Source organism: Hyperoodon ampullatus (genome assembly GCF_949752795.1).
Source record: "Hyperoodon ampullatus genome assembly, chromosome: 6".
NCBI classification, from domain to species: domain Eukaryota; kingdom Metazoa; phylum Chordata; class Mammalia; order Artiodactyla; family Ziphiidae; genus Hyperoodon; species Hyperoodon ampullatus.
This window is the reverse complement of record NC_136919.1, coordinates 21,112,236-21,126,266: the sequence shown is the minus strand read 5'-3', so window position 1 is coordinate 21,126,266 and position 14,031 is coordinate 21,112,236. Positions and strand designations below refer to the sequence as shown.

At 44.1% G+C, this 14,031-nt stretch overlaps 1 pseudogene across 1 annotated transcript in view; it reads left to right on the top strand.

Moving 5' to 3' along the window:
- Nucleotides 1-5,350: 5,350 nt before the first annotated feature.
- The window catches only part of LOC307054781 (ras and EF-hand domain-containing protein-like), a 50,484-nt pseudogene continuing 41,803 nt past the window's right edge, over nucleotides 5,351-14,031 (top strand). Inside the window, exons 1-2 of the transcript in view lie at nucleotides 5,351-5,411; nucleotides 6,220-7,159. The product of the transcript in view is annotated as a ras and EF-hand domain-containing protein-like (transcript). The remainder of the gene's footprint in view (nucleotides 5,412-6,219; nucleotides 7,160-14,031) is intronic.

Genomic DNA, 14,031 nt, shown 5'->3' with positions numbered 1-14,031 from the left:
AATGGTGAAAAACTGAAACCATTTCCACTAAGATCAGGAACAAGACAAGGCTGCCCACTCTCACCACTCTTATTCAACATAGTTTTGGAAGTTTTAGCCACAGCAATCAGAGAAGAAAAGGAAATAAAAGGAATCCAAATCAGAAAAGAAGTAAAGCTGTCACTGTTTGCAGATGACATGATACTATACACAGAGAATCCTAAAGATGCTACCAGAAAACTACTAGAGCTAATCAATGAATTTGGTAAAGTAGCAGGATACAAAATTAATGCACAGAAATTTCTGGCATTCCTGTACACTAATGATGAAAAATCTGAAAGTGAAATCAAGAAAACACTCCCATTTACCACTGCAACAAAAAGAATAAAATATCTAGGAATAAACCTACCTAAGGAGACAAAACACCTGTATGCAGAAAATTATAAGACACTGATGAAAGAAATTAAAGATGATATAAATAGATGGAGAGATATACCATGCTCCTGGATTGGAAGAATCAATATTGTGAAAATGACTCTACTACCCAAAGCAATCTACAGATTCAATGCAATCCCTATCAAACTACCACTGGCATTTTTCACAGAAGTAGAACAAAAAATTTCAAAATTTGTTTGGAAAAACAAAAGACCCCGAATAGCCAAAGCAATCTTGAGAACGAAAAACGGAGCTGGAGGAATCAGGCTCCCTGACTTCAGACTATACTACAAAGCTACAGTAATTAAGACAGTATGGTACTGGCATAAAAACAGAAAGATAGATCAGTGGATCAGGATAGAAAGCCCAGAGATAAACCCACGCACATATGGCCAACTTATCTTTGATAAAGGAGGCAGGAATGTACAGTGGATAAAGGACAGCCTCTTCAATAAGTGGTGCTGGGAAAACTGGACAGGGACATGTAAAAGTTTGAGATTAGATCATTCCCTAACACCATACACAAAAATAAGCTCAAAATGGATTAAAGACCTAAATGTAAGGCCAGAAACTATCAAACTCTTAGAGGAAAACATAGGTAGAACACTCTATGACATAAATCACAGCAAGATCCTTTTGGACCCACCTCCTAGAGAAATGGAACTAAAAACAAAGATAAACAAATGGGACCTAATGAAACTTCAAAGCTTTTGCACAGCAAAGGAAACCATAAACAAGACCCAAAGACAACCCTCAGAATGGGAGAAAATATTTGCAAATGAAGCAACTGACAAAGGATTAATCTCCAAAATTTATAAACAGCTCATGCAGCTCAATAGCAAAACAAACAACCCAATCCAAAAATGGGCAGAAGACTTAAATAGGCATTTCTCCAAAGAAGATATACAGACTGCCAACAAACACATGAAAGAATGCTCAACCTCATTAATCATTAGAGAAATGCAAATCAAAACTACAATGAGATATCATCTCACACCAGTCAGAATGGCCATCATCAAGAAATCTAGAAACAATAAATGCTGGAGAGGGTGTGGAAAAAAGGGAACACTCTTGCACTGCTGGTGGGAATGTGAATTGGTACAGCCACTATGGAGAACAGTATGGAGGTTCCTTAAAAAACTAAAAATAGAACTACCATATGACCCAGCAATCCCACTACTAGGCATATACCCTGAGAAAACCATAATTCAAAAAGAGACATGTACCAAAATGTTCATTGCAGCGCTATTCACAACAGCCCGGAGCTGGAAACAACCTAAGTGTCCATCATCGGATGAATGGATAAAGAAGATGTGGCACGTATATACAATGGAATATTACTCAGCCATAAAAAGAAACGAAACTGAGCTATTTGTAATGAGGTGGATAGACCTAGAGTCTGTCATACAGAGTAAAGTAAGTCAGAAAGAGAAAGACAAATACCGTATGCTAACACATATATATGCAATTAAAAAAAAAATGTCATGAAGAACCTAGGGGTAAAATGGGAATAAAGACACAGACCTACTTGAGAATGGACTTGAGGATATGGGGAGGGGGAAGGGTAAGCTGTGACAAAGCGAAAGAGAGGCATGGACATATATACACTACCAAACGTAGGGTAGATAGATAGTGGGAAGCAGCCGCATAGCACAGGGAGATCAGCTCGGTGCTTTGTGACCGCCTGGAGGGGTGGGATGGGGAGGGTGGGAGGGAGGGAGATGCATGAGGGAAGGGATGTGGGAACAGATATATATGTATGACTGATTCACTTTGTTATAAAGCAGAAACTAATAAAAAAATAAAAAAAATAAAAAAAAATTTTTACCTGAGATTACTATGGTACATTACAATCTACTTTTCTTCAGTCACTCAATGTAGTATGAGACAAGAATAAGTTGGATAACTCTGAAAGAAATATTTATTCTCTTATAACTCACAAATATTTAATTGTATACACTCTGGTTTTGTATGTACTACAGTGTACTACAGCAATGTCAGATGTGTTGATTTCAGCAGGACTTGTGTCAGGGCATTGTAGTGACTTCTAGGTAGCCCATGTATTCCATAGGGCCCTTTCACAAACTGCAGACGATGCCACACCCTTAGACTTGAGTTACTGTGGAGAATATTTCAGGCCAAGGAAATAGTTGTGCACTGCCTTTAGCTGTTTCTGGATGCTAAAATAGAAAATAAATGCCTCCTATTTCTTTTTTCTCCTCTCTTTCCTCTAATTTTTCAAAATAGTAAAGATAGATTATGTAACCTTTGCCTTCCCCTGAGTAGGGATATTCAAAAGCATTCCTTAGTACCTTGTGAGGTACTTTAAACACTTAAAAATACGAAAAGCAACCCAATAGGACTCCTTTAAGAATCTTTTTATAAGCTGAAGAGTCCTTTCAAAAGGTGAGTGATTCCTCAATAGAACAGACTACAAAGTCCAGAAATAAACTCAAATATGTACAGGAATTTAGTATATGCTAAAGGTGGTATTTAAATCCATGGCGAAGAGATTGTTGTATAAATGGTGTTGAGGCAACTAGGCAGAAATTCAGAAAAAAATAAAGTTGAATCTACAACTCACACCTGACCCAAAATAAATTCCAGATGAATCAGAGTTTTTGTTTTTGTTTTTGTTTTTGCGGTACGCGGGCCTCTCACTGTTGTGGCCTCTCCCGTTGCGGAGCACAGGCTCCGGACGCACAGGCTCAGCGGCCATGGCTCATGGGCCCAGCCGCTCCGCAGCATGTGGGATCCTCCCGGACTGGGGCACGAACCCGTGTCCCCTGCATCGGCCGGCGGACTCTCAACCACTGTGCCACCAGGGAAGTCCTGAATCAGTGTTTTAACGTGAAAAATAAAACTGTGAAAAAGACTAAAAAAGAAAAGAAAAAAGCATTCCTGTGGCCTGAGCTGACATAGTACATGGTAAGCAATGTCCTTGTAAGTCACAGGTCATAATGAAATTGTGGAAACTTTGGTAGGAAAAGCAGGATCCAACTCTTCCCCTAAGGCTGGGAAATGGTTTGGTTAGGGAGAAGTGAAAAAAGCTAAAGGATGTTCAGTATTTACATTTTGTCATGACAGTAAGGAGCTATCAAGTTAGTCATGTAATCAAGTGTGGCATATTTGGGGGAGCACAGGCTCCGGACGCTCAGGCTCATTGGCCATGGCTCATGGGCCCAGCCGCTCTGTGGCATGTGGGATCTTCCCGGACTGGGGCACGAACCCACATCCCCTGCATCAGCAGGCGGACTCTCAACCACTGTGCCACCAGGGAAGCCCAGGACTACTGACATTTTTGACCAGATAATTTTTTTGTTATGGGTGGCTGGGCCTGTACATCATAGGATGTTTAGCAGCATCCCTGGCCTATACCTACTAGATACTAGCATCTCCCCCTTTTCAAATTGTGACAACCAAAAATGTCTCCAGATATTGCCAAATGTCTCCTGGGGAACAAAATTACCACTGATTGAGAAACACTAAGCTCCAAAATGACAGAATAATTGGTGTTTAAGAAGGACTGTCCAGCTGTGGTTTTGTAGAACGAACAGGAAGTTGGCAGGACAGAAGCCTGAGAGAATGTGTTAGAGGCTAAGTATTGTATATTATTATAGTAAGGGCCTCCAGTAAAGTACATCTCCCTGTATTCACGACCTTGTATAATCTCCTCCTCCATTGACTTAGAGCTTGGCCATGTGACTTCCTTTGATCCATGGAATAGCAACAAACATGACACAAGCTGAGGCTTGAAAAGCATTTGTGCATTGGTCCTAAACCTCTTGGAACACTGCCACCATGTGACAAAGCTGGTGTGAGCCTCCTGAGGACACATGTCCAGCTAACAGCCAGCACCAACTTCCAGACGTATGGGTGAGGCACTCTTAAGACCAAGCAGCCACAGTAAAGCTACCGTGACTATATGATCCCAGGCAAGCCAGCAGAAAAACCACCTACCTGAGCCCTGCCCAAGTTGATGGCAGTGAGATTATGCTGCTATTTTAAATCACTAGGTGTTTGTTGTGTTGTTATGATAACTGTTGTGATAACTGGAGTAGATTAAAATCAGTGGAAATGAGAAGGTGTGTACACAGACGTTTGGAATAATCCATGTTTCTTTCTTTTTTTTTTAATAAATTCATTTTATTTATTTGGCTGCTTTGGGTCTTCGTTTCTGTGTGAGGGCTTTCTCTCGTTGCGGCGAGCAGAGGCTACTCTTCATCGCGGTGCGCGGGCCTCTCACCGTCACGGCCTCTCCTGTTGCGGAGCACAGGCTCCAGACGCGCAGGCTCAGTAGCCGTGGCTCACTGGCCCAGCCGCTCTGTGGCATGTGGGATCTTCCCGGACCGGGGCACGAACCCGTGTCCCCTGCATTGGCAGGTAGACTCTCAACCACTGCGCCACCAGGGAAGCCCAATCCATGTTTCTTGATGACTCCTCAGTGAAGGGGCTTATTGAAAGGACAAAGCAGGTCAAAGAATATAAGAATTTCGAATTGAGTGCAAAGGTCAGTGTGAGTTAAGGAAGGAAGTTGCAAGAGCAGTCTTCAAGAAAGCATTTCTGGCAAAGCAGTTAAAAATATTAACATCTATTTTGAAAAATACAGATATTTATTAATTGCTAACAGAATGATAATAATATTTCAAAGATTCAGTTTAATAAGTATATCTGAAAAGCTTTAAAGGCATTACCGAGGTAATAAGTGGGATTACCGAGGCCACTTTTTACTTTATATGGAAAAATCAGTCTTTAGAATAAACAGGAAAGCACATAAACCCAAAATCAATAACAATTTTTTTTGCACTAATAATAAAATTCATTCCAATGTATTAGTTATCTACTTGTACAGAACTATATTCACTTAGCAATTAGATTGCTAAGACCAGGGCTTATTAATAGAATGCCTCTCATAATTTACTAGTTAAATTTACAGATGGCGAATATCAGTGGCATTTACAGCTTGACGGATCCTGTGAGTGTTGACCTTATTTATTGTACTATTCAAGAAGAAACAGTTCTTCGGATGTTTAGCATTTAGCTTTCTGTTTAAGAACATCAGCTTGAAGAAATGTGTCAGTCAAATCCTCTATTTTTATGACACTGAAAACAAAGTAAGAAGCAATAGAGAGGATTCAGAATGAGAATAAATGGAATACAGAGTCATTACTAAAAGAAATGGAAATAAATAAGTCTAAAAAGTGGAGGGAACTGATGTTAAAGTAAAAATAACCCAAATGCATTTTCACAAGCTTTGAGAATCACCAAAGGGAACATATACATAAGTCATAGGACAAAGTGAGGGTCTCTTGAAAATAAGATGAGTTTTTTTTAAAAAAAGGATAAAAATGGATGAATTTTAAAGATCTTATACCCATTAAGCAGCCAGTATTAAGGAAACAACAGTACTGTTGAAATTAAGATCAAAGGGTAACATACATCTGCACATATAATTTCCATAAGATTTGTTTAAAAGCTACCTCAGTCCTTGTTTAAATATTGCTGCCTGTCAAGGATTTTGGTTATTAATTTTCTCAGGTTTTGGAGACAAGAACTGTGAAAAATTATTTGGATTTGAGGATCTGGAAGATCTATGTGATTCCTAATGTGCATTAACTAGTTGGATCTTAATGTTGGACGGACATGCATTAAAGAAAGCCAGTAAAATCAGAGAATGGGGGTCTTCTGGTAAATCTTGTATATACAGAAGTTTACCAATTTTCCGGAATCGGAAAAGAATAAAATACACATAACGTTAACCAATTTGGAATCCTACCCCTACTTTCCTTTCCCCTTTCTGTCCAGTTAGCTCCCTAAGCTCCTGCCAGCTCTTGATAGACCCGAGTAAACACTGTTTACGCCGAAGAGCCTACTGCCTCACTCCCAGCTCCGGCCGGGCCCCCCAACTCCAAGAGCCCCAAACCCAGGCTCCAGAGCTCTGCACGGGAAGCACAGCCGGGATTCCGGAGGCGTGGGAACCGGAGCTGGGCGCTCCTTCTCCCAGGCTGGGCAGAGCCAGGCCCCGCCGGGATGGCGCGTGCGGCCGCGCCGGGGTCTCAGTCGCGGGCGGGCATTTTTGCGCGGGGTCAGGGGCGCGCTGGCATCGCTCCAGGGCTGGCAGAACGCGAAGCCGCGTCGGAGCGCGCCATTACGACCCACCCAGGCGCCTCGCCCCGCCCGGAGGTTCCCGCCAGTGGCCAAACCAGCCCAAGTCGCCGAACTTGCCGCGGCTCCCGGGGGCAGCAGGTGGCTCCGGACTCCCCGCTGTCGCCACAGCCGGGGCGGACTGCGTGCCCCGTCGCGCCGCGGAGCCCTTTCGGTTGGCCCCACCAGGCGGGACGGAGGCGGACGGGGACCTGGAGGAGCTGACCGGGCTGCGATCCGTCTTCGTCGCCTGCGAACCGCTCAGGGCAGCTGGAGCGCAAGAAGTTCAGCACGCTGTGGGCGGAGCTGCGCGTGCTCTCGGCCGACGCCGAGGCCGGCTCCGGAGGCTGGAAGCCGACCGCGACTGCGCCTCACCTTCCAGGAGTTTGCTCTCGGTTTCCGCTGGGCCGGCCGCGGGGGACGGCGCCTTGGCTGAGGGCTGCAAGAATCAGGCGGGGTCCGACCCCGGGGACAGCGAGGAGGACGAGGGCGACAAGGACGCGGCGGCAGCTCTGGCCGCCTCCTGGGACGCGGCGAGCCCTGGCTAGGCTTGGCAGGACTTCCAGGCACGACTCTGGGACGAGGCCAAGTTCATCCCCAGGTGCGTGTGTAGTTTGGAGGGCGGGAGGTGGTGGTGGTGTTTCCTGTCCTCCCAGGGGCGCTGCCATCTCTCCTTCTTACACTGCGGAGTGTGCAGCCCGCCTAGTCTCTCTCTGAGTTCCTTTTTCTCCATTCACCGACTCGCTTTAACTTCCCCAAGACGAGATGCCCTAGCGTTAAGGAAAGGGAATGCGTTCAGAGTCAGAGTTTGGGGAGAAAGTTTTACTTGCTCATATCTGAGCCCTGCAAAGGGCACTTTGTTAGTTATACAGGCCAAAGTGAAATCCGCAGCGTCCGGAGAATCTTCCCAGACACTGATTTAGGAGCGCTCCCACTTCTCAACGACTTGATTACGGCACCTTGTACTCCAGGCCTCCTGGATGCACCTGAGCCGTGACCCAGGCTGTTAGACAGTTTGGCTTTCGCTATAGCAGTTTTTGTACTCCCTGTTTTCCTGCTACTACATAGAAAACAAGACATTGTTGTGCATTTATATTGCTGCACACAAATATTCATTGATGCCTACTACTTTACAAGCTCATTTGTTTGATTTTCAGAATTAAACAGGGTCGTAGACTTTCTTATCTCTGATTGATGGAGAAATTGATGGAGAAATGTATGTGCACGCACACGTTGAGCATTTGACTGAGGCAAGGGCATAACAGGAATTCATCTCTCTCCTCTAATCAGAGCTGAAGTTTTTCAGAGTTTTCTCAGTTCCATTTGTAGTGATAGCGAGTGTCATTTGTGGACTGATTCACGTTGATAAATTAACTTAGAACCCCACATTCTTAGAAACAGAAACACAAGGGTCCAGCTGGCACTGGAACCACAATGGGTTTGTGCATGGGCACTGGTTGTGCCACAATAACCAGACCAGGGACAGACCCAGGGTGGGTGCATCTAGTGTAGCAGGGATTAGTGTGATTGGTGACCTGCCAGACAGGGCTAGGGTGGGATTCGTTCAGGTGCCAAAATTGGACCCATGCTGTCAGCTGTTTCATGTGATTTGCACCTTTTCTACACACACAGTGTTGAAGAGGACTCTTTTGTTGAATAATTTAGAAGCAAGAAATTTAATGGAGAAGGAACCAAAACTACCCATGTGTGACCTGTATATGGGTTGTCAAAATGGTTTACTTCAGCATGTCTGTACAACTATAAAGATGATGGCTAAAATAGAGAGGAAAAGAGCAACAGTTGAACACCAATCCCACTTCACTAGATTTTTTAAAACACATAGCTACAAGTACACAGAGGCATGGTTTCAGCATTGGTCAGCGTTTCCTTTACATTTCCCTTTCTTGGGTTCCACTTTAGGGCTTTTCCCTCTGATCATCTTCTTTTGTAATAGTGCAGTTGCTTCATAAACCCACTTTACCTACATGATGTGGTGCTTTGCAAGATTAGAACGGAAGAGAGGAGAGGTGGACGCAAAGAGAGAAATAAACACAGAGAGTGATCTGGAGACACAGAGGGAGAGGGACAGGGTGAGAGGGGGCAGAAGACGAGCAGACGGATGGAGAGACACTGACTGATTGATTAGATAGTGCCTCAGTTTCCCTTCTCTTCCCACTCAATGAGAATGGCCCCGAGGCAGCTTGAGATGCGAGAGTTAAATCAGCTCTTCTCTGGTTGATCTCAGCTCTTGAGTATCTTCCAAATGTGAGCATCTGGGTGCTTTGGACTGTGTTTGTAGTGTTTGAAGATAAATATATTTTTTTAACTCATATGGCCAGTAATATCTTGTGCTCTCCAAGGAGATAAAGATTTGTTTCAGCCTTGAGGCATGATGGTGGGTTGAGCCTTGGTCCTGGAAGAGTGTTTTTTTTTTTTTTTAAATACAGTATTTATTTATTTATTTAAAAAATGTATTTATTTTTATTTATTTATTTTGACTGCATTGCATCTTCGTTGCTGCACTCGGGCTTTCTCTAGTTGTGGCAAGAGGGAGCTAATCTTCGTTGTGATGCACGGGCTTCTCCTTGTGGTGGCTTCTCGTTGTGGCTTCTGTTGTTGCGGAGCACAGGCTCTAGAGCACAGGCTCAGTAGCTGTGGCACGCGGGCTCAGTAGTTGTGGCTCGTGGGCTCTAGAGCGCAGGCTCAGTAGTTGTGCTGCTCCGTGGCATGTGGGATCTTCCCGGACCAGGGCTTGAACCCCTGTTCCCTGCATTGGCAGGCGGATTCTTAACCACTGCTCCACCGAGTGTTTTTGACTGTGTGTAATGCTTTCCTTTGGCACTGGCTTTGGGGCCTATCAGTGTGCTAGCCACAGGCTTTCCAGAGATTCTCTGCCTTTTATGCATTCAGAGCTGGAGATATATAGAGACAGATGCATAAAGATCTATCCATCTATCTATCTATATCTTTATCTGTATCTCTCTCTGTATATCTTTATTTTCTAATTGTTGCTGGCTTGTTGCTTTTTGTTTTTTCCCTTCAATATATCCTCTGTCACAATTATGTGTGTCATTACTGCTGAGTGGGAGAAGCCTACCTGTCTGTGAAAACCACAGCCTACCTTGAACCTTCCAAACCTTGTGCCTGGGCCTGGCAGGAATCTGTGTGTGGCTTAGTTTTTCTGAGCTCTGCTTGCTGGTGGTGACCCCTTCTGGTTCTGATATTTGAGTTTCATCTCAAGATAGTAATTTCTTTTTGACCTCCTGGCCCCAGAAAGGTATTCTGGCTTTCCCATCCTTAGAGGACTACCAGTGTTGGCCATTGGGACAGTGGCCTGCTCTGACCCTCAGATCTCACTGTTTGTTACGAGCTTTGCTGTCAGATTTTTTTTTTTTTTTTTTTTTTTTTTTTTTTTTTGCTGTACACGGGCCTCTCACTGCTGTGGCCTCTCCCGTTGCAGAGCACAGGCTCCGGACGCACAGGCTCCGCGGCCATGGCTCGCGGGCCCAGCCGCTCCGCAGCATGTGGGATCTTCCGGGATCGGGGCACGAACCCGTGTCCCCTGCATCGGCAGGCGGACTCTCAACCACTGCGCCACCAGGGAAGCCCTGCTGTCAGATTTTGATGAGAGCTTGTTTACTCTGCCTTATGGTGTGGACAAAAAGAGAAAGGCTTAGGGGCTTCCCTGGTGGCGCAGTGGTTGAGAGTCCGCCTGCCGATGCAGGGGACACGGGTTTGTGCCCCGGTCCGGGAAGATCCCACATGCCGTGGAGCGGCTGGGCCCGTGAGCCATGGCCGCTGAGCCTGCGCGTCCGGAGCCTGTGCTCCGCAACGGGAGAGGCCACTGCAGTGAGAGGCCCGCGTACCGCAAAAAAAAAAAAAAAAAGAGAAAGGCTGAAAATGAGGTATCATTGGAAGACTATGCTCTAAGAGCGCAGACTCTTCTCTGGCTTGTCTTTTAACCTGAAGTTTTCGTTTACTCCTATCCTGAATCACTGTTCAAATTCACAGTTATACTACTCCTGTCACTTTGAGCATGTAAACATCTTTACTTGTTTCTCAGTTTCTTCCCAGGTTACATGATCTTATTTCATTTGTAAAATGGAAGTAGTTGAAACAGGCTAATGTGCTGTGAATGGAAGCTTAGAGGCTGACGGCGGAGAGAGCTTTTAGATGATGGGAAAGGTTAGGATGCTGTAGTGATTCAGATGTCTGCTTTCTTCTCCTAAGAGGGTATATACAATATACCTTCTTGCTTCATGTGTAGCTTGGTAAAGCTTAGGTAGGGCCTGACTGCGGTATATTGTTGGAAGGAAGAAATGGGAAGAGATTATTTATCATGGTACTCAGGCTTCTCCTATCTGACTATTAGTCTCATACCATGTTGTAAAATGGGAAGTAAACACTATTTCCCAGAGGAAAGTTGTAATGGTGGTATGACACATATGATTTCATTGAAATTAGTTCTTCAAAAAAAGTTTCATGGGACTTCCCTGGTGGTCCAGTGGTTAAGACTCCGTGCTTCCAATGCAGGGGGCAGGGTTCGATTCCTGGTTGGGGAACTAAGATCCGACATGCCACACGGCCTGGCCAAAAATTTAAAAAACAAACAAACAAGAAAAACAGTTTCATTGCTTCAACTGGTAAGTGTTTGGGGTCTTCCAAATTATAATTGCTTTTGTCAGAGTAATTATAAAAAGAGGAAAGTGAATTTTAAACCTTAAGGCCTTCGTTTGTATGTCTTATAAAGATATATAGATGCAGTAGCTCAGACATGTTTCTTTAATTCCCTCAGTGTTCATGTGCCTGCCAGTGTCCCAGGCACTAGAGTGACCCTGACCTTCAAGAAGCTTATTGTTTCACCTTTTAAAATACCTAGGAGTAGGGCTTCCCTGGTGGCGCGGTGGTTGAGAGTCCGCCTGCCAATGCAGGGGACACGGCTTCGTGCCCCGGTCCGGGAGGATCCCACGTGCCGTGGAGCGGCTGGGCCCGTGAGCCATGGCTGCTGGGCCTCCGCGTCCGGAGCCTGTGCTCCGCAACAGGAGAGGCCACAACAGTGAGAGGCCCGCGTACCGCAAAAAAAAAAAAAAAAAAAAAAAAACCTAGGAGTTTCTAACACCTGAAGGACCTGGGATGCAGTATAATAAATGGAAAAATACCTCTGGTCACATCCTCGGACTATGGACATTTCATGTCAAGAATGTTTCTCAAAAAAAAAAAAAAAAAGTATGTTTCTCCTATCAGGGGCCCTTTGGGTCTTGTATGCTTGGGAGTCTTAGAAGACTTAACATTTTTGTTTTCATTTTATGTTATCATTATATGATAATATAAAACAAATTATTTGGAGCACATTTGCAATCACCTGGATGACCCTTGCATGACAGATTTGGCTACAGCATTTCAAAACCTGCCTCTTTGTTTCAGACTGGTTATGTGGCACCCACAGCACCACTTGTCATGGGCTGATGAGGAAGGCACAGCAGTGGGCTTAGTGTAAGTGATGTGTCCGTGTAAAATGAAACTGATTGACAACATAGAGTGTTGGAGTCTCTTGTGTTCTCAATGGAAAAGTGATGGGGAATGGGGTTTTGATCTTGTAAATGTAACTCAAAAGTGCAGCACACAAGCTGCCAGTGCCTACTGACATTAGCTGTTGGGATGTAGTTTCAGTGGAAGTGCATCCCTTGTTGGATTAAATGAATGTTGTTAATTATCATTCCATTGATTTTCAAACGTGTGTTGGGCACATTAATGTTTTGGAACTATAATTATAATTAGTTTATATCTGTTTATGTTTGTTCATAGTTCGTAACATGATACAGACAATATTTACGTCAACTCTGCAATCCATAGGAGGTATTTTCTTTAATAAGGTCTACATGTTAGTCAAGTGTGAGAAATACTGTTCTAAAGGGACTTGAACTCCTCAAGAACTATAAAAGATTGAAAACATTAGTTTCTCCATTTTTCATTGCTTATTGATCTTGTCCATCATTTAAATTGAGGGCAAAAATATTGTGGAAGAAGTTCATCTTAAATTGGTCCCAGTCTTAAGGATCATGTTTGTCATTTGCCCACAGAAGAAACTCTTCTTGCTTTTTTCCTATGTCATTCATTTTAATTACTTCATTTAAAAAAGATTTTTTTTTGTATCCACATGTGCCTGGGACTGTGCTAGGAAATGGGTGCTTAAAAATCATATCCAGTCAAAAATCAAAGTTTCTTGGCCAGCTGCTCTCTCTCCAGAGGCACCAGTGAGTGTAATGAATGGGAAGAATCATGAGGTGGATGGTCTGGGCCCAGGTCTCACTGGGGGTCGGAAATCAAGCACACCTACTAAATTCAGGCAGTTTTTTTCTCTCTTCAGTAGAGACGTTATCTCCACTTATCTTGTGTGGTGATGATACAGTTTCAACAAGAGAGATTCTAGGTCCTGGTCAGATTATCTTCAGGTTCCCATCTTCACCATCCCGTGGGCTGTGACTGATGTCATGGAGAGGGGCTCACAAACTCAGAGGCCTCCGCGGCCAGGCAGGTAACACTGACCCGATAGAATGGAGTTGGGGCCCAGTAGCAGCCTCTGCTTTATCTGCTGGGGGGACTGACAGATGCTGACAGGCAGGATGTAGGCCCAGTGCTGCCGGCAATGCCAGCTTATAAAGGATGGTGAAACATCCGGCTTTTAAGTAGAAATTTCTAATTTTGCATACTCCGTGAGGTGGGAAAGATACCATTTCCAGTTTGCAACCCCTGTTTCCTACCTGTGAATATGCCCTGGTAAATTCAAGTGTCAGTTGTGATCCTGCTTTGAAGGTCTGTGAACATGTGGTTCCATGGTGCCCTTAGACCTTTAATCATGTTACTTCTTCCCCTTTCAAGTTTGTGGGATATATTTTGACCCAAAGCTAGTCTATCTTTACTCTCTTTTTTGCTCTTAGATATTCTTGTCATTTCAGAGTTACCTTGTTCAGGCTCAACAGGTGGTGCTGTACAATATTTTCTACCTCCAGGTTATGCTGCCCTGATAGGTGTGTCCTTGGGGGAGGAGGGCTGAGCTCTGAAAGCACTGAGATATCCAGAACACCTCTTCCCCTGATGTCTTTCCTTCTCTTCATTTGAAGCTGGAAGTACTTGTCTGTCACAGTTTTAAGACAGGTAAAAAATCAATTGGAATGGAATGATTTCTGATCAAAAATAAGGGAATTTAGTGATGAGAGGTCATATTTTCTGGTACCACAATGGTGTTTCCTTTCATTGCTGGAATATTTTGTCCTTCAGGCAAAAAAATTTTTGAGGAGATGAAAAGATGCTCAACATCACTAATCATCAGAGGAATGCAGATCAAAACCACAGTGAAATATTGCCTCATACCTGTTATGACGGCTGTTATTAAAAACAGAGAAGGTAATAAGTGCTAGTTAGAATGTGGAGAAATTGGGAACCTGTACACTGTTGGTGGGAATGTAAAGTGGT